Source organism: Coregonus clupeaformis, chromosome 15, assembly GCF_020615455.1.
Source record: "Coregonus clupeaformis isolate EN_2021a chromosome 15, ASM2061545v1, whole genome shotgun sequence".
NCBI lineage: Eukaryota > Metazoa > Chordata > Actinopteri > Salmoniformes > Salmonidae > Coregonus > Coregonus clupeaformis.
Genome location: NC_059206.1, coordinates 40655521 through 40676701, shown reverse-complemented (window position 1 = coordinate 40676701; position 21181 = coordinate 40655521). Strand labels below are relative to the sequence as shown.

Below are 21181 nucleotides of genomic sequence, written 5' to 3'. Positions count from 1 at the left end.
TAGGTGAAGAGTGGGAGTGAGCTGCCTGTTTCAGCAAACCTGCTTAAAACGAAGCCTTGAGCTAATAATGCTCAGTAATGATAGAATATGCTCAGTAATGATAGAATATGCTTATAATGAGAAACAACCCACTGGGCACAGATGTCAGTTCAACGTCTAGTGTTGATTTACATTTGGTTGAGTTGTCAACTAACGTGAAATGAACAAAATAAATCACCATGTCATTGCATTTCGCTTAAAGGTTGGGTGAAAAAAAAGACTACATTCCCTTACGTTGATTTTTTTTTAAACATTGGCTGCATTTCAAACACGTAAAAGCTTCTGATGACGTATCATGACTTGACACTTGCAGGGCATGGGGCGAGGGAAGAAGTAATTAATTTTAAATGGATCGCCTTTGCCCGGAAATGTGTCACTTGTTCGTCCCACGGTTGTGTTTTCAGTCATCATGGAACCACCGGTAGCTGTTGTGTGTGATTTAAATGCGCTACAGTCAATTATGATTGCATTTCATATCTTGGCTAAAAGACAATGCATTCGCAGACATCGAATGCTAGCCATCTGACGATATCAGGTCAATCAAAAATTACAATGTGTAAGTGTGATGTCAGGGGAACTAGCTAACGTTTCCAAAAGCTAACCAAACAAAAACATAATTACTTTTACGATACATGTTTATGCGATCATGTGCATTAGTAGCACACTTGTATGTTGACTCCTCAATATTGATGTTGGTTTTAAGTTTTGGCTTACTTTTCTTAGCGGATGTACAATTATCGCAAATTTAATTATGGAGTGTTTCAGGCCCCGGAGTGGACAGAATTGTACACTCGCAAACTCGATCACAAACGAGGGCTGAGGGGCTTACGTTGCCAACTTCCCTTGCTTGGCTAATTGTTTGGACCGACGGCAAAGATGGGCGCGGGGATTCCCCCAAGGGCATTAGGCGAGGGTAAGTGGACGAGGGTGTGTCTTTTATGTGTTTGAAAGGCAGCCATTAATTCAACATCATCAGATACTTTTTTATTTTGAAGACATGGAAACAACGTTGATTCAACCAATTTTTGCCCAGTGGGAAAGGCCATTGTATTAAACTTCAGTTCTGATGGCTATGGATAAACCCATACTGAAGGAAATGGTTGCTGATGATAACAACTGCTAATTATGGTAATATGACCTTCTGTGCTTGAATTATCCTTGCTCATGTTAAGAGTGTCAGAGAAGAAGCGCCCATAGATTTTCTTATGTCAAATGTATGTGACACTTTACATTTAATGTCACAAGTCAACCCTCAGGCGATTAAACAAAGAAACCATCCGTAAAAATACTGATAGGGAGCTCTATGTGCAGTCAGACTAGTACTGGTACAGTATGTGATGATGTAACCATGGCCTTGAGATGATTTAGAGATACTTGAATCAAAGTGGTGGTGTCTCTGTTAATGTCACCTGTTCATGTGTATGATTGGTTGCATGAGATGGTGGTGGCTAATTAACTAGGAAACTAACACCAAGGGGGTTAATGTACATCTAATCAACTTCTAATGTAAAAGCTGCCGGTCTGATATAGAACTCTGTGTTCCGCACCTGAGTTCTCCTTTTAACCTTTTCAACATGAGTTCAGATCATCTTTGACATGCCCTCAGATCACAGGAACAGCTTGAAAATAAACCGGCTTGTCTGACCAGCAGATGAATTAGAATGATTTGGCCCTTGATGCTTGTCAAACAGCATGTCTTTTATTGTTCAGATCTTGCTAACTTCATATTAGCTAGTTATCTATCTTGATGTATTTATCGTTGTACTCCAAATGCATTTGTAGCTAGGTAGGTAGCTAGCTAAAAGCCATGGAAGAGGGTGTAAGGATTAGCAAACACTTTCAGCTGTCAGAGAAGGGAGAGTAGGCTACTCTCGATAGGGCAGGTAACTTTGTGGGTGGACATTATGAAACTATTCTCCAGTTCCAGTCCCTAGCGATAAAAACTGAGGGCAGAGAGATATAGTAATATAATATTCAGGGCTGTCTAACTTGAGTATAATGCAGCCTGTTTCTTTGTGATGTTTTCTGTCCTCATATACAGAAAGTCGTCAAACCCTGTCTGCAGATGAAGAGGTCCCAATGAATGTTCCAAGAGAATAAGAGTCCATCCTTGTATACCATGGATTACTGTATATGTTAGCACATGTTGTGAACAAAAATAAAGTTTAAAAGTCACACAATGTATAAACCTATTACAACTGGAGCAGGCCAACCCTGCTGGGTGTGCATGCTTCTGTTCCAGCCCAGCACTAACACACCTGATTCAATGTATCAAAGCTAATTAGTTAATAATCAAGTGTGCTATTGCTGGGCTGGAACAGAAGTCTGCTCACCTAGTAGATCAGGGATCAGTGGAGTGAGGCTGGCCACCTATGGTTTTGACTTTTTTTTTGTTCACCTGAAATGATGTTTTACTAATAATAGCCTACTTGTTACTAAAATGTCTAACCTTTACATATACTTGTACTCCTGAGTGGCGCAGTGGTCTAAGGCACTGCATCGCAGTGCTAACTGTGCCACTAGAGATCCTGGTTCGAATCCAGGCTCTGTCGCAGCCGGCCGTGACCGGGAGACTCATGGGCGGCGCACAATTGGCCCAGCGTCGTCCAGGGTAGGGGAGGGAATGGCCGGCAGGGATGTAGCTCAGTTGATAGAGCATGGCGTTTGCAACGCCAGGGTTGTGGGTTCAATTCCCATGGGGGGCCAGTATAAAAAATTAATAAAAATATGTATTCACTAACTGTAAGTCGCTCTGTATAAGAGCGTCTGCTAAATGACTAAAATGTAAAATGATACTTACTAGTACACTTTGAAATGATATGAAATAGTGTTGATTGTTTGAAGTTAAGTGTTTAAACTTGTTTTAATTGTTAACTTAACTATCATTCAAGATGAGCTAGTGTTGATGTTGATTAATCACAGATCAAAATCAAGCAATAAAGAGGGGAAGGGAATCTGGCTCTAATTTGTCTGTTTCTGTGTTGTATTCTCAAATAAATGTTACCTTTTTGTTCAGTCATAAGCTCTCAAATTCGTTTTATTTGATTGTCACTATTTTTTCAGGATATCAGCCATGTGAACCCATTTTGCAACTGATAATGGCATGCAACACCAATGCAGCCATAGGCCTACAGCAGTGGTTCCCAACTCCAGTCCTTGAGTACCCCCAACAACACACTTTTGTTGTAGCCCCGGACAAACATACTTGATTCAACTCATTGAGGGCCTGATGATTAGTTGACAAATTGAATCAGGTGTGTTTGTCCGCAGCTACAATAAAACTGCACTGTTGTGGGGACTCGAGGACCGGAGTTGGGAACCACTGGCCTACAGTATGATGGCATTAGAACCAATTTATGCTTGATCCGAAAATGTTGTTGGAGGTGCCGTATGGATGGTGTGACACAATTGCGGACCCTTCGGAGGCACGCAGAGGCCAAATTGAGCTCTGTACCACATCGCCTTGAGCCTCTCAAATTTTGTAACAATGTGGAGGGCTCCATATAGCTCCGCATTGACATGATTGGTTGACGGTAGTTGGGGGCGGGAGGTCCTGTATAAACACAAACTCACATCCTTGACAACTTCCTTCACAACAGCTCTGCACTGCTCCTCGAAACACAAGAAGAATGAATGCCCTGATTTCTGCAGAGGCCATATCACCGTAAATGCTGCACGGCCAATGCAGACGTCGGATTGACCATGCAGTGCCTTTAAGCCTTATGGGCATTTGCAATGCACCCGTTGACATTGTGCATCTGAAGCAGAGAATAGCTCACACACTGTTTACATATTGTTCAGCTATATGTTCTCAATTTAAAAACGATACCAGTAGACAATGTATTTGAGGCTAATCATTATACTAGATTTTGTGCATGCCTCATGCTAACATTACATTTTTTGGTGCATATCCAACCCTTGTAATCTAGGTGGTGAAATGTCTGAAAGCAGGAGATGGGATCCTTAGCTTAATACACACAACTACTCCCACCAAGTTCAATGCCAGATACTCTTCTCCAAGAAGGTCTGAGTGGCACTTGTAGGTGCCACTGTGATAATGAAGATGGTTTGCCAAAGACTCCCACAACAATTACATTGTCTATGTTAAATGTATTTACACTGTAAAGAAATAAAATAGTTGGGCCATCAGAAAGACGTTTCATTCAATAGGGCAAAGCAGAGATGACAAAATACTTTTCATTTCACCCATACAACAATATAGCCTATTATTAAAGTACAATATGTTTACAATATCATAAACAATAGCATTTTACACGTTCCAAATTACATTTTATATATTCATACTGTTTAAGCGGGCACTTTTGTCATAACAACAAGGAGCAGGTGCTCTAGTCAAATGGAACAACAGAATCATTCAGATCGACCAAAGCACAGGATATACAGTTGAAGTCGGAAGTTTACATACACCTTAGTCAAATACATTTAAACTCAGTTTTTCACAATTCCTGACATTTAATCCTAGTATAAATTCCCTGTCTTAGGTCAGTTAGGATCACCACTTTATTTTAAGAATGTGAAATGTCAGAATAACAGTAGAGAGAATGAATTATTTCAGCTTTTATTTCTTTCATCACATTCCCAGTGGGTCAGAAGTTTACATACACTCAATTAGTATTTGGTAGCATTGCCTTTAAATTGTCTAACTTGGGTCAAACGTTTCAGGTAGCCTTCCACAAGCTTCCAACAATAAGTTGGGTGAATTTTGGCCCATTCCTCCTGACAGAGCTGGAGTAACTGAGTCAGGTTTGTAGGCCTCCTTGCTCGCACATGCTTTTTCAGTTCTGCCCACAAATGTTCTATAGGATTGAGGTAATGGCTTTGTGATGGCCACTCCAATACCTTGACTTTGTTGTCCTTAAGCCATTTTGCCACAACTTTGGAAGTATGCTTGGGGTCATTGTCCATTTGGAAGACCCATTTGCGACCAAGCTATAACTTCCTGACTGATGTCTTGAGATGTTGCTTCAATAGATCCACATAATTGTCCTTCCTCATGATGCCATCTATTTTTTGAAGTGCACCAGTCCCTCCTGCAGCAAAGCATCCCCACGGCATGATGCTGCCACCCTCATTCTTCACGGTTGGGATGGTGTTCTTCGGCTTGCAAGCCCCCCTTTTTCCTCCAAACATGTCGATATAGGACTCGTTTTACTGTGGATATAGATACTTTTGTACCTGTTTCCTCCAGCATCTTCACAAGGTCCTTTGCTGTTGTTCTGGGATTGATTTGCACCAAAGTACGTTAATCTCTAGGAGAGCGGTATGACGGCTGCGTGGTCCCATGGTGTTTATACTTGCATACTATTGTTTGTACCGGTGAACGTGGTACCTTCAGGCGTTTGCAAATTACTCCCAAGGATGAACCAGACTTGTGGAGGTCTACAATTTGTTTTCTGAGGTCTTGGCGGATTTCTTTTGATTTTCCCATGATGTCAAGCAAAGAGGCACTGAGTTTGAAGGTAGGCCTTGAAATACATCCACAGGTACACCTCCAATTGAGTCAAATGATGTCAATTTGCCTATCAGAAGCTTCTAAAGCCATGACATCATTTTCTGGAATTTTCCAAGCTGTTTAAAGGCACAGTCAACTTAGTGTATGTAAACTTCTGACCCACTGGAATTGTGTTACAGTGAATTATAAGTGACATAATCTGTCTGTAAACAATTGTTTGAAAAATTAATTGTGTCATGCACAAAGTAGATGTCCTAACCGACTTGCCAAAACTATAGTTTGTTAACAAGAAATTCGTGGAGTGGTTGAAAACCGAGTTTTAATGACTCCAACCTAAATGTATGTAAACTTCCGACTTCAACTGTAACAACCATCTCGTATAATTGACGGATGTCTCCTTTCATATCTGGAAAAGTAGAAACTGATGCTTCTGCAGCGTTGCTCATCTTCTCAGTGGGAATCCAGTCTACATGGGGTCAGCTGGTGAACCTACAGTAGTACATAAACAAATGAAAAGCACACCTGATGTTACAATATCTCTTCTTCAGGTCACCTACACCATCAGGGCTCTTAATTGTTTGGTTGTGTTTCATTCATTCAGGTGTCTTAGTGTCATATAACGATTAAATCTATTGTTGGGCTTGAACAACCAATAGTCAACAAAGCAGGTTGTCCTATCCCGTACATTAGTCCATACATTTTTACATTTTAGTCATTTAGCAGACGCTCTTATGAGTGCATACATTATTTTTTATATTTTTCATACTGGCCCCCTGTGGGAATCGAACTGAGCTACATCCCTGCCGGCCATTCCCTCCCCTACCCTGGACGACGCTGGGCCAATTGTGCGCCGCCCCATGGGTCTCCCGGTCGCGGCCGGCTACGACAGAGCCACTACACCACTCGGGAGACTCATACATTAGTTCATACATTTTCCGTCCTCTTATGAAAAGTTCTCAACAAATTATCATTGGGTTATCATATGAATATATGATAACCACAGGAATCATATGAATATATGATAACCACGGGAGTTTTTTGAACAATAATGTTGTCCAGGCTATATGGATGTCATATTGTACAATTTGCGTCTCCCCTTTTCATGGTCATGGCTAGAAGGGATCCAGCTTTTGTAAAATAAACGTCACATTTTACATTCCATAGCAGATTATGAGAATTTAGGCAGCTGGTTAGGAGAATTAGGTTAAGGTTAGGAAAAGGGTTAGCTAAATGCAACAGGACCCCCTTTTCATAGGCCTAGATTACATGGTTGCATTCAAAACAAGGCCGTTTTTATTGATCTGTTGTCAGTGTCAGTAGAGTAGGCCTAGGCTACCATCATTTAAAAAAAGATTCTGCTAATTTCTCCAGTCATATAAAGTGTAGTAGAATTGTATAGCCTATAAACCTATGCCACTAAGCGCTTATTAATAGCCTAAATCACCATCCAATATACTCATAACATTAGGAATAGTAGGCTTACATTTGTCTGCAGTGATAGAGGCATACAATGCTTTGTTATAAAGGTGTCACGCTCGTTGATAGACCGCTCGGACCAAGGTGCAGCGAGGTATGCGGACATCTTACTTTATTAACTGAATACAGAACAAAACAACAAAATACGAACTAACGTAAAGTTCTGCAGGCTATACTACACAGCTGCTAACCAGAAACAAGATCCCACAAACTAAGGTGGGAAAAAGGCTGCCTAAGTATGATCCCCAATCAGAGACAACGACCGACAGCTGCCTCTGATTGGGAACCACACCCGGCCAACATAGAAATACAAAACCTAGAATGAACACCCCAAATCACACCCTGACCTAACCCACTAGAGGATAAAAGAGATCTCCAAGGTCAGGGCGTGACAGTACCCCCCCCCCAAAGGTGCGTACTCTGGCCGCAACAACCTGACTCATTAGGGGAGGGTCCGGGTGGGCATCTAGCCTCGGTGGCGGCTCCGGCTTTGGGCGAGACGTCGGTATTAACCTCTTCTCCCTTCCTGCCTCCCCGTTGCACACCCGGTCTGATCTGGACCCCAGCACGATGCTTCCCCTCTCAGTCTTTCCACGATGCACCAAGCCCTGTCTGGACCCTGGTGTGGGAGGCCCCAATCCTGGAGAGGGGTTAACGTCTGGTTCCGGTCCGGCAGTCCTCCCGCGATGCACCAAGCCCTGTCTGGACCCTGGTGTGGGAGGCCCCGACCCTGGAGAGGGGTTGGCGGCTGGTTCCGGCTTGGCAGTCCTCCCACGATGCACGTCTGGCTCCGGCTCGGACCCGGTGGAGCAGATGGCTCCGGCATGGGGGAAGAGCAGATAACCGGAGCTGGACAAGACACCGGTGGAGCGGACTGCTCCAGCACAGGAGTGGAGCAGCTAACCGGAGCTGAACTGGGCACCGGTGAAATGGACTGCTCTGGCACTGGAGTGGAGCCGCTGACCGGAGCTGAACTGGACCCCGGTGGAGCGGACTGCTCTGGCACCAGACTAAAGCAGTTGACCGGAGCTGGACTAGGCACCGGTGTGGAGCAGAGGACCCTCGCTGGAGGTCGGGTGCATGGCGCTGGAACGGGCCGTACCGGACTGGGGACACGCACCACTGGTCTGGTGCGAGGAGCAGGCACGGGCCGTACCGGGCTGGAGACACGCACCACTGGTCTGGTGCGAGGAGCAGGCACGGGCCGTACTGGACTGGAGACACGCACCACTGGTTTGGTGCGAGGAGCAGGCACAACCCATCCTGGCTGGACGCTCACTTTATCCCGGCAAGTGCGGGGCGCGGGCACCAAGCGCACCGGGCTGTGAATGCGCACTGGAGACACAGTGCGTATCATCGCATAACAGGGTGCCTGAACGGTCCCACGCTCCTTAACACGAGTGTGGGGAGTTGGCTCTACTCTGAAACCTGGCTCCGCCAGCCTCTGCTCTAAGGACTGCACGCTCTGCTGCTGGAGGGTTAACTCTTCTCTCAGCTCCTCCTGTTGCCCGGCCAGCTCCTCTCTCAGTGCATCCACTGACTCCTTCTCCCTGTGGGCCTCCTGCAGCTCCTCCCTCTGAAGGGAGATCTCCTGCTCCCTCTTAGCTAACAGCCCCCGTAAGGTGGTGGTCTCATCTCTCAGAGTGCTGAGCTGCAGGTCTTGGAGGGCCTCTATCGTAGCGGCCTCCTCCTCCTCCTCCACAGTCAGCCCTTTCAGGGCCTCCTGCTGCTTCTCCAACCACCCTGTGTGCCCCCCAACATATTTTTATTGGGGTTGCTTCTTGGGCTTCCTTCGCGGTCTTGAACTACGATGTCCTGCCTGGGCTTCTTCCTTCGCCCAGGGTCCCTTACCGGCCAATATCTCCTCCCATGTCCAGAATTTCTTCCCCACCTGTGTCCAGCATGTCTGCTCCTCCTGGCCACGCTGCTTGGTCCGTTCGTGGTGGGATCTTCTGTCACGCTCGTTGATAGACGGCTCGGACCAAGGTGCAGCGTGGTATGCGAACATCTTACTTTATTAACTGAATACAGAACAAAACAACAAAATACAAACTAACGTAAAGTTCTGCAGGCTACACTACACAGCTGCTAACCAGAAACAAGATCCCACAAACTAAGGTGGGAAAAAGGCTGCCTAAGTATGATCCCCAATCAGAGACAACGATCGACAGCTGCCTCTGATTGGGAACCACACCCGGCGAACATAGAAATACAAAACCTAGAATGGACACCCCAAATCACACCCTGACCTAACCCACTAGAGAATAAAAGGGATCTCCAAGGTCAGGGCGTGACAAAAGGTGAGTTTTTATGGTGAAAAATGGCATTCCCAAAACGTTAAACTCACGCGACACATGCTAATTGCTAGACTTCAAGCTGTCTAGCTAGCTAATTTTGGCTAACTTATTGTAGTTGTTAACACCTGGTTATCATAACAGCTAAACTAAACTCAAAATCGATCAGATTTAACTTACCAGTGATGAAATGATCGTTGTAGACCCGTTACTGACAGCTGTCTGGGTTCAGGTCTTGACGGGCAAAAAGGTTTCTTCGCTTTTCTGACAGTTCTTAAGTTTTATCTTGGTATCACCAATGGCGTTTCATGATTGCGGGGAATCTGTAAACATATTTATTCCCTCTTGTCTTTCCTGCCTTGTTAGAGCAGCCAAATATCAATACCTGTGGTGTTGAATCAACTCGTTTTAGGCACTGTTATCATGCAGTTTGGGGTAAGCACTCGGCTGTTGTTGTCAGAAGAATTAATGAGGTTGGTCTTCCAACATGGCCGCCAGGAGTTGTCATACTTCAACTGCAAGCCCTCCATTAATAAAAGGTTCTATATACCACAAAAAAAAGGGTTTAGCTGTGGTTACAACCCTTTTTGGGATACACAGTGCATCCCTTACTTTTTCCACATTTTGTTACGTTACAGCCTTATTCACACAATAACCCATAATGACAAAGCAAAAACAGTTGTTTTTAAAATGTTTGCTAATTTATTATCTACAAAAAACGGAAATATTACATTTACATAAGTGTTCAAACCCTTTACTCAGTACTTTGTTGAAGCACCTTTGGCAGTGATTACAGCTTCAAGTCTTCTTGGGTATGACGCTACAAGCTTGGCACACCTGTATTTGGGGAGTTTCTCCCGTTCTCCTCTGCAGATCCTCTCAAGCTCTGTCAGGTTGGATGGGGAGCGTTGCTGCACAGCTGTTTTCAGGTCTCTCCAGAGATGTTCGATCGGGTTCAAGTACAGGCTATGGCTGGGCCACTCAAGATCATTCAGAGACTTGTCCCGAAGCCACTCCTGCGTTCCTGACTAGTCTCCCAGTCCCTGCCGCTGAAAAACATCCCCCACAGCATGATGCTGCCACTACAATGCTTCACCGTAGGGATGGTGCCAGGTTTCCTCCAGACGTGACATTTGGCATTCAGGCCAAAGAGTTCAATTTTGGTTTCATCAGACCAGAGAATCTTGTTTCTCATGGTCTGAGAGTCTTTAGGTGCCTTTTGGCAAACTCCAAGTGAGCTGTCATGTACCTTTTACTGAGGAGTGGCTTCCGTCTGGCCACTCTACCATAAAGGCCTGATTGGTGGAGTGCTGCAAAGATGGTTGTCCTTCTGGAAGGTTCTCCCTGACCAAGGCCCTACTCCCCCGATTGTTCAGTTTGACTGGGCGGCCAGCTCTAGGAAGAGTCTGTGAGTGGTTACAAACTTCTTTCATTTAAGAATGATGGAGGGCACTGAGTTCTTGGGGACCTTCAATGCTGCAGAATGTTTTTGGTACACTTCCCCAGATCTGTGCCTTTACACAATCCTGTCTCAGAGCTATACGGACAATTCCTTTGACCTCATGGCTTGGTTTTTGCTGTGACATCCACTGTCAACTGTGGGACCTTATATAGACAGTTGTGTGCCTTTCCAAATCATGTCCAATCAATTGAATTTACCACAGGTGGACTGCATGTTACGTGGAGTGGAACAGGGGAAACCAAGAGCAGACTCAGACGAGGAGACTGGGATGAAGTAACCAAGGTATTTATTGAGACACAGGGGGGAGATAGAGTGCAGGTCAGGGGAAACTGCTGGAAAACAGGTGCGGAGGCTGCGGCTGGAGCGAGGGGAGTTGAGACAGGGTGAGCAGGTCCGGAGGGGAATCCAAGGGAGTAGTAGAGTGGAGAATCCAGGACAGAGTAGCAGGATGATGAGACGTGGGACTGGAGACAGGGACCAGAGTCAGAGCGGGCAGAACTGTAGCGGAGAGGAAAACAGTGTCAGGCAAGGAAAACAGGCACAACAGGATCTGAATAGTAACAAACGGCTAGAACTGTAGACTGACTGAGCAGAGATTACGATCTGGCAGTGTGGAAGTGGCAGGACTGAGTATTTTTAGAGGTCCTCTGTAGCTCAGCTGGTAGAGCACGGCGCTTGTAACGCCAGGGTAGTGGGTTCGATCCCCGGGACCACCCATACACAAAAAAGTATGCACGCATGACTGTAAGTCGCTTTGGATAAAAGCGTCTGCTTAATGGCATATTATTATAAGGTCTTGATTATGGAACAGGTTGCAGCTGGTGGGGATCTGCTCTGACTCCAGCACACCTGTCTCCGCCCACACAATCACACACACAGAGAGAGAGGGAGAGGGAGAGGGAGAGAGTACTGGGGGAGTGGCGGCAGGTCAAGGAGACACAGGATGAGCAGTAGAGGGCATTGCAGGAGCAGATTTGACAGTACCCCCCCCCCCCAAATAAACCTACCATTAAAATTATAGACTGATCATTTCTTTGTCAGTGGGCAAACGTACAAAATCAGCAGGGGATCAAATACTTTTTTCCCTCACTGTACGAACAGGTCCGCAGTCTCCCTGGAGGACGGTAACTTGGAGAGGGGAATGAAGTGAGCCATTTTTGAAAACCTGTCAATAATGGTGAGGATGACGGAGTTACCGTTAGATGGGGGAAGGCCAGTGACGAAGTCCAGAGCTATGTGTGACAAGGGACGACTGGGTATGGGAAGAGGGCGGAGCAGAAGTGGGTTTAGTGGAGATTTTGTTCTGGGCACAAACCGAACAGGCTGAGACAAACTCCCGGACATCTCTTTCCATGGTGGGCCACCAAAAGCGCTGACGCAGGAAGGCGAGGGTCCGGTTCATACCAGGGTGACAGGTGAGGTGGGTAGAATGGCCCCACTGAAGAACATCAGAGCGAACACAATATGGTACAAACAGAGCATTACTAGGACCGTTACCCGGGTCAGGCTGGTTCTGCTGAGCCTGGTGCATACGGGACTCGATCTCCCAGGTGATGGCGGCAACGATGCAGGTGGATGGCACAATGGCTTCTGGCTCGGTACCCATGTTGTCGGTGGTGAACTGGTGAGAGAGAGCATCAGGCTTGGTATTCTTCGAACCAGGGCGATAAGTGAGTGTGAAATTGAATCTACCGAAGAACAAGGCCCACCTGGCTTGCCGGGAGTTCAGACATTTGGCGGTCTGGATGTAGGACAGGTTTTTAGGGTCAGTCCACACGATGAAGGAGGTTACAGAGCCCTCCAGCCAGTGACGCCATTCCTCCAGTGCCAGCTTAACTGCCAAGAGTTCCCGGTTTCCAATGTCAAAATTCCTCTCTGCAGGTGAGAGCTTACGGGAAAAGAATGCACATGGGTGGACCTTCTGATCAGAGGGGGAACGTTGAGACAGAACAGCACCTACCCCGGTGTCAGAGGCGTCCACCTCCACGATGAACTGGAGTACTGGGTCGGGCTGAGTAAGGACCGGAGCGGAGGTAAAGCGACGCTTGAGTTCCAGGAATGCTGCCTCTGCCGCACGAGTCCAGTGGAACGGAGTGGAGGTGGAGGTGAGAGTGGTGAGAGGTGCTGCCAGAAAGCTGTAGTGGCGGATGAAGCGTCAGTAAAAATTTGCAAACCCCAGGAAACGCTGTAGCTGCTTTAGGTTGGAGGGCGCAGGGCACTCTGTGACTGCCATGACCTTGGAGGGGTCCATACGTAACTGTCCCTGTGCAATAATATAACCCAGAAAAGACACTGTGGCAGCATGGAACTCACATTTTTCAGCTTTAACAAAAAGCTTATTCTCCAACAGCCGTTGAAGAACTTGGCGAACGTGTTGCTGGTGAGCCTCAGGGTCCTTGGAAAAAATCTGGATGTCATCTAAATAGACAGAAACAAAGCGTCCAATCACATCCCTCAGCACGTCATTGACTAGGTTCTGGAAAACAGCAGGGGCGTTAGTAAGACCAAAATGCATGACCAAATACTCAAAGTGACCAAGTGGTGTGTTGAACGCATTCTTCCACTCGTCCCCCTCTCTTATGCGGACAAGGTGGTAGGCATTCCGGAGATCGAGTTTGGTAAACACCATGGCACCATGGTGGGGGGCAAAAGCAGAGCTGATGAGTGGCAAGGGGTACTTGTTCTTAACAGTGATATTATTCAGCCCACGGAAGTCTATGCACGGCCTCAGTGACCCATCCTTCTTCACAAAGAAAAACCCAGCACCCACCGGGGAGGAAGATGGCTTGATAAGTCCTGCAGCCAGAGAATCCTGGATGTACCTCTCCATAGCCTCTTGCTCGGGACGAGAGAGGTTAAACAACCAGCTACTGGGGAGAGGAGCTCCAGGCTGGAGGTCAATGGCGCAGTCGTACGGCCGATGAGGCGGCAGCGACAGGGCGTGGTGCTTGCTGAACACAGGAGCTAGATCGTGATACTCGGGAGGAACTGATGACAGGTCCGGAGGTTCTGGAATGAACTGGGGCACAGACAAGGCAGGGGGAAGGGCAGAATGTAAACAATTAGAGTGACAAAATGAACTCCAAGTGGTTACTTTTCCGGCAGTCCAGTCAATCTGTGGGTTGTGTAGTTTAACCATGGATGGCCAAGAACCAGGGGAGAGTAAGGACAGTCGATTATGTGGAAACGTATCTTTTCCTAGTGATTTCCAGAGAGACGCAGGATGACCGGGACAGTTCTCTCACAGACACGGGTGAGGAGCTGTCCATTGAGAGCGTTGGCATCGAGGGGTGAATAGAGTGGAACAGTGTCCAGGCCCAACTGGGTGACGACACCTCAGTCCAGGAAGCTCTCGTCGGCGCCCGAATCGATGAGAGCAGACAGAGGAAAAGCCTGGCTCTGCCACACAAGGTTGCCTCAAGCAGGAGTCTGGGGGAAGATGGACAGGTGATTTGGCTACACATTGTATCCCCGACTACTGCTGAGCCCCCTCTTTTGCTGGACGCAGGAAACAAGTGGAGACAAAGTGACCAACCTGGCCACAGTATAGGCAGCTCATAGCGCCAATTCGTCGTTGCCTCTCCTCTGGAGAGAGACGGGCCCGGCCGAGCTGCATGGGTTCAGGATCTGGACGCGCCTGGGGATGGGATGCAGTCGGAGAAGGAGGACAAGGCACTGAAGCAGATGTTATGGGACATGCAACCCTACCTACCCTCTCCCTCTGACGCTCCCGGAAACAGTTGTCGATGCGGATAGCGAGAGAGATGAGTTCATCAAGTCCATCAGGCTCATCCCTGGACACCAACTCGTCCTTGAGGGTCTCAGTGAGCGCTTTCCGGAATGCTCCCTCAAGGGCCTCCTCATTCCAGCCGCTCTCAGTGGCGAGGGTGCGGAACTGACATGCCATCTCAGCAACACTATGGGGGCCTTGACGGAGGGAGAGGAGTCGTTTAGCGGCATCTAAGACGGCATCTAAGCGCTAAGACTTTCTTCATCTCCTCCGTGAATCTGGAGTAAGAGAAGCAGATGGGGGACTCTCTCCCAAACCGCCGTGGCCCAAGAAAGCGCTGCTCCACGGAGGCAGCCAATCAGAAAGGAAATCTTGGCCCATTCGCTAGCATAAGAGTAGGGCTGTTGCTCAAATACTAGTGAACATTGTACCAAAAAGGCTCTGCAGGCTCTGAGGTTGCCATCGTAACGCTCAGGAGTCAGAAACAAACGGCTCCCGGAGCAGAGGAGAAGGACTTGGAACTGGTTGTGAGCTCTGGGCGAAGGGTCGGCCCTGTAGGTCAGACAGGCTCTGTGAAAACTCCTTGATGTGCTCCAGAAGGATCTTCAGGGCTTGGTCATGTTGCTCGAGCCTTGGCCGACGAGGGTTTGGTGGAGAGTAGCAGAGTCTGCTGGGTTCATCTTTTGGCCAGATCGTACTGTTACGCGGAGTGAAACGGGGGAACCCAAGAGCAGACTCAGATGAGGAGACTGGGATGAAGTAACCAAGGTATTTATTGAGACACAGGGGGGAGATGGAGTGCAGGTCAGGGGAAACTGCTGGAAACCAGGTGCAGAGGCTGCGGCTGGAGCAAGGGGGGTTGAGACAGGGTGAGCAGGTCCGGATGGGAATCAAAGGGAGTAGTAGAGTGGGGAATCCAGGACAGAGTAGCAGGATGATGAGACGTGGGACTGGAGACAGGGACCAGAGTCAGAGCGGGTAGAACTGTAGCGGAGAGGAAAATAGCGTCAGGCAAGGAAAACAGGCACAACAGGATAACAGGATCTGAATAGTAACAAACGGCTAGAACTGTAGACTGACTGAGCAGAGATTACGATCTGGCAGTGTGGAAGTGGCAGGACTGAGTATTTGTAGAGGTCTTGATTATGGAACAGGTTGCAGCTGGTGGGGATCTGCTCTGACTCCAGCACACCTGTCTCCGCCCACACAATCACACACACACAGAGAGAGTGGGAGAGGGAGAGAGTACTGGGGGAGTGGTGGCAGTTCAAGGAGACACAGGATGAGCAGTAGAGGGCGTTGCAGGAGCAGATGTGACACTCCAATCAAGTTGTAGAAACATCTCAAGGATGATCAATGGAAACAGGATACACCTGAGCTCAATTTCGAGTCTCATAGCAAAGGGTCTGCATACTTATGTAAATAAGTTCCTATTTGTAATACATTTTGTAAAATTTCTAAAAACCTGTTTTCGGTTTGTCATTATGGGGTATTGTGTGTAGATTGCTGAGAAACTTTTTGTTATTTAATCTATTTTAGAATAAGGCTGTAACGTAGCAAAATTTGGAAAAAGTCAAGGGGTCTGAATACTTTCCGAAGGCACTGTATATAACCCTTTTTTACAGTTCTTTATAGAACCTTTATGGAGAATGGTTCTATAAAGAACCTTCCTTAATCTCAAAGGTTCTTTGTAGATCATTTTGAAGAACCATAGAGTTTTCTTTCTTCTGGTTAGCTATATTATATTGTTACAATTCCTTAGGTTTTATTATTGTTTTAATTGACAAGTTGATTTAGGTGTGCTAATGTAAGACATGGGAATGTGTGAAACTTCCTCCTCAACCTGAAGTGTCCCCACTTGCACAAGCGAATAGCTAGCTTTTGGTGTGGTGCCGTCTTGTTAGACGCTTCAGGAAGGCGGTCACGTGTGCTCGCAAGACAGAGGTCCAGAGTTTGCGCCAGGTATGGGCTGAATTAGGAGGAAGTTGTATTTGCTAAGCAAGCAGCGCAATGTCCTTTACACTAGCTCTGGAACAGCTGGGAGTCCCTGAGGAGAGAATTGAGAACCACTGACTTAGTCTAATGTTCTCAATTGACACAAGGCCATACGTGAGTCTTTCACAAGACACCATCACTGGCCATAGACATATTTAATATGTAATAACACAACAGATTAGATCAACTGGAATGACTCTCACTCATAGTTGCACAAAAATAACTGTGAGCAAACCACGCCCCAAAATATTTGAACGAGCCACTGCCCCTAAATTTGAATTATCACTAAAAGAGGAAAGAATCCTTTTCTGAACTGCAAAGAACCATTGAATGGTTCAAAGGCTTCTTTGACTCATTATGGTTCCACATAGAAGCATCACCCTTCCTAAAGAGCCCATGAGAACCCTGCTACTCTCTGTTTATTATCTATGCATAGTCACTTTACCTCTACCTACTAATCTCACTGCAACTCCCCTCCAAGTCTCCGACCACTACTTTGTATCCTTTTCTCTCTCGCTCTCCTCCAACACTACTCACTCTGCCCCTACACAGATGGTAATGCGCCGTCGCAACCTTCGCTCTCTCTCTCCCGCTACTCTCTCCTCTTCCATCCTATCATCTCTTCCCTCTGCTCAATCCTTCTCCCTCCAATCTCCTGATTCTGCCTCCTCAACCCTCCTCTCCTCCCTTTCTGCATCCTTTGACTCTCTATGTCCCCTATCCTCCCGGGCCGGCCCGGTCCTCCCCTCCAGCTCCGTGGCTTGATGACTCATTGCGAGCTCACAGAACAGAGCTCCGGGCAGCTGAGCGGAAATGGAAGAAAACTAGACTCCCTGCAGACCTGGCATCTTTTCACTCCCTCCTCTCTACATTTTCTTCATCTGTTTCTGCTGCTAAGGCCACTTTCTACTAGGGTCCGCCTCTAACCCTAGGAAGCTCTTTGCCACATTCTCCTCCCTGCTGAATCCCCCCCAAACCCCCCCCCCTACTCCCTCTCTGTGGATGACTTCGTCAACCATTTTGAAAAGAAGGTTGACGACATCCGATCCTCGTTTGTTAAGTCAAATGACACTGCTGGTCCTGCTCACACTGCCCTACCCTATGCTTTGACTTCTTTCTCCCCTCTCTCTCCAGATAAAATATTGTGACTTGTGACGGCAGGCCGCCCAACAACCTGCCCGCTTGACCCTATCCCCTCCTCTCTTCTCCAGACCATCTCCGGTGACCTTCTCCCTTACCTCACCTCGCTGATCAACTCATCCTTGACCGCTGGCTATGTCCCTTCCGTCTTCAAGAGAGCGAGAGTTGCACCCCTTCTCAAAAAACCAACACTCGATCCCTCTGATGTCAACAACTACAGACCAGTATCCCTTCTTTCTTTTCTCTCCAAAACTATTGAGCGTGCCGTCTTTAGCCAACTCTCTTGCTATCTCTCTCAGAATGACCTTCTTGATCCAAACCAGTCAGGTTTCAAGACTGGTCATTCAACTGAGACTGCTCTTCTCTGTGTCACAGAGGCTCTCCGCACTGCTAAAGCTAACTCTCTCTCCTCTGCTCTTGTCCTTCTAGACCTGTCTGCTGCCTTTGATACTGTGAACCATCAGATCCTCCTCTCCACCCTCTCCGAGCTGGGCATCTCCGGCGCGGCTCACTCTTGGATTGCGTCCTACCTGACCGGTCGCTCCTACCAAGTGGCGTGGCGAGAAGCTGTCTCCGCACCACGTGCTCTCACCACTGGTGTCCCCCAGGGCTCAGTTCTAGGCCCTCTCCTATTCTCGCTATACACCAAGTCACTTGGCTCTGTCATATCCTCACATGGCCTCTCCTATCATTGCTACACTGACGACACACAACTAATCTTCTCCTTTCCCCCTTCTGATAACCAGGTGGCGAATCGCATCTCTGCATGTCTGGCAGACATATCAGTATGGATGACGGATCACCACCTCAAGCTGAACCTCGGCAAGACGGAGCTGCTCTTCCTCCCGGGGAAGGACTGCCCGTTCCATGATCTCGCCATCACGGTTGACAACTCTGTTGTGTCCTCCTCCCAGAGTGCGAAGAGCCTTGGCGTGACCCTGGACAACACCCTGTCGTTCTCCGCTAACATCTAGGCGGTGACCCGATCCTGTAGGTTCATGCTCTACAACATTCGGAGAGTACGACCCTGCTTTACACAGGAAGCGGCACAGGTCCTAATCCAGGCACTTGTCATCTCCCGTCTGGATTACTGCAACTCGCTGTTGGCTGGGCTCCCTGCCTGTGCCATTAAACCCCTACAACTCATCCAGAATGCCGCAGCCCGTCTGGTGTTCAACCTTCCCAAGTTCTCTCACGTCACCCCGCTCCTCCGCACACTCCACTGGCTTCCAGTTGAAGCTCGCATCTGCTACAAGACCATGGTGCTTGCCTACGGAGCTGTGAGGGGAACGGCACCTCCGTACCTTCAGGCTCTGATCAGTCCCTACACCCAAACGAGGGCACTGCGTTCATCCACCTCTGGCCTGCTGGCTCCCCTACCTCTGCGGAAGCATAGTTCCCGCTCAGCCCAGTCAAAACTGTTCGCTGCTCTGGCACCCCAATGGTGGAACAAGCTCCCTCACGACGCCAGGACAGCGGAGTCACTCACCCCCCCATTGTAAAGTGGTTATCCCACTGGCTATAAGGTGAATGCACCTATTTGTAAGTCGCTCTGGATAAGAGCGTCTGCTAAATGACGTAAATGTAAATGTAATGTACATATTACCTCAATTACCTCGACTAACCTGAGCCCCCACACACTGACGCTGTAATGGTACCCCCTGTATATAGCCTCGCTACTCTTATTTTACTGCTGCTCTTTAATTATTTTTTATTTATCTATTTTTCTTCTTTTTTTATTTTTCCTTATCAATTTTTTCCTTCACTTATTTTTCTTTAAACTGCATTGTTGGTTAAGGGCTTGTAAGTAATTATTTCACTGTAAGGTCTACACCTGTTGTAGTCGGCGCATGTGACAAATACATTTTGATTTTATTTGATTTGATGAGGAACCCTCTTTTCTTGGGGACTGGCTGACATGTACACATTTGTTACCTGGAGGAAAATGGGGTAGGGTCATGCTTTTTCAATTTCAGTCAGGGGGAGTGTTTAGTATTTTTTTTATTTAGGCTATATTATTATTATTATTTCAAGGCTATAGCCTGCCATTTAAGAAATCAATTGTGAAGAGTTTGTGATATACTACAGGCTGACAGGAGTGCTCAGCATTTCAACAACACAACAACAGCACTTCAACAACATACCTATACATTTCGCATTTAGGCTGTATAAAATGAAAATGTATTCTTTTTTTAACTTACAATTAAATAATAATGAAATGAAAAATGCCTTATTTGGCTATACAGTAATTCTACAGTGTCTTTGAATTCACTTTTAGAAACACAAGTTTGGCCAGTCTTTGGTTTGAGGATCATGCATGCTATGCATGCCTACACTGTAGTTTGTTAATTTAGCGTAGCAGATGCTTTTATATTCCCATGCCCTAATCACAGTCAACACAAATCTATTTTCTAAAAACAATATCATGGAATCAAATATAATAAATTAGAAAATGATAGTTTCCCAAATGATAAAAGTTACAAGTGCATATAGGCCTACCTGATGATATGCGGCTGCTGTGTTAAACAACAACTGGCTTTTTCTTGAATTCATATACGATCAGATACTTCAGTTGTAACTGGTTCTGTTGCGCTAAATGTTTACAGTTTATAAACAACTTTAGCACTGTTCCAAACTTAGACTACCGGTATCCTCTTTTTTAACAATAGCCTGTATAGAAATCAAAATGTCTAGAGTGCTGCAGCATGCGCTCATTAGTTGGCATGCTCTGTTGTGGTATTAAAAAAAGATTCTGCTTATTTCCAGTCATGTAAAATGACATAAAATTGCATGGAAATAGTTTATAAAAGGCAATTTTTTCTCTGACCGAAAATAAGATGATAGATTCATGCAGTGCTTTTATTATATTGGATATATGTTCACCCTTGTCTATGGTGGTCTGCGACTCCACAACCTTCTGGCTACTTTGTAATGCTTACAAAACAAATAACCGTTTTTAAACTGCATATCTAAGGCTCTGGGCTGGATTTCCCAAAAGTATCATAGCACTAAGATAATCTTCTGTCCATTTTCTGCTATCCACTTTATGTTTTAATTATTATTTTGGGTAGAGGGAGGGGTCACTTGTTTTTTGTTTGAAGCGTTCATGGAGGGTCGGGTAAAAATATATTTTAATGAAGGGAGGACCACCATTTTCATTTCAGAGAGGTCTGATTTTCTCCAGGTATCCCTCATTATAAATAAAGCACAGTCCCTTCGTGTGTACAGTAGCCTTCAGTACTCCTCAACATTAGCACAACATTTGTGAGTTTATCAAGTTCGTAGGCTTTACAGGGTTAGCAGAATAGTGTTTTGGGAAGAGGAGGTAGAAAGAATGGGGGTATATTAAACATCAATCTGAGACCATAAACCAGTAGGGCAGTTCTTTCACATTGCCCCCTGCAGACTAAACTGTTGTTTCCACTGCTGCAGCTCTGCCTGAAACACACACACACACGCACATACACACGCACAGGAATCAGGGACACACACACACGCTCAGGCGCGCACGCAATCACGGGCGCACGCTCGCATCAGACTGCACACTGTAATGCCAGCCCGGATTCCTCTGG

General features: G+C 46.7%; 1 long non-coding RNA gene across 1 annotated transcript; it reads left to right on the top strand.

Annotated features, from left to right (window-relative positions):
- The first annotated feature begins 426 nt into the window (after window positions 1-426).
- Window positions 427-2551, top strand: LOC121583302. Its single transcript, XR_006003487.2, has 3 exons — window positions 427-595; window positions 805-952; window positions 2081-2551. It is a non-coding gene; the product is annotated as an uncharacterized LOC121583302 (long non-coding RNA).
- Window positions 2552-21181: the final 18630 nt, after the last annotated feature.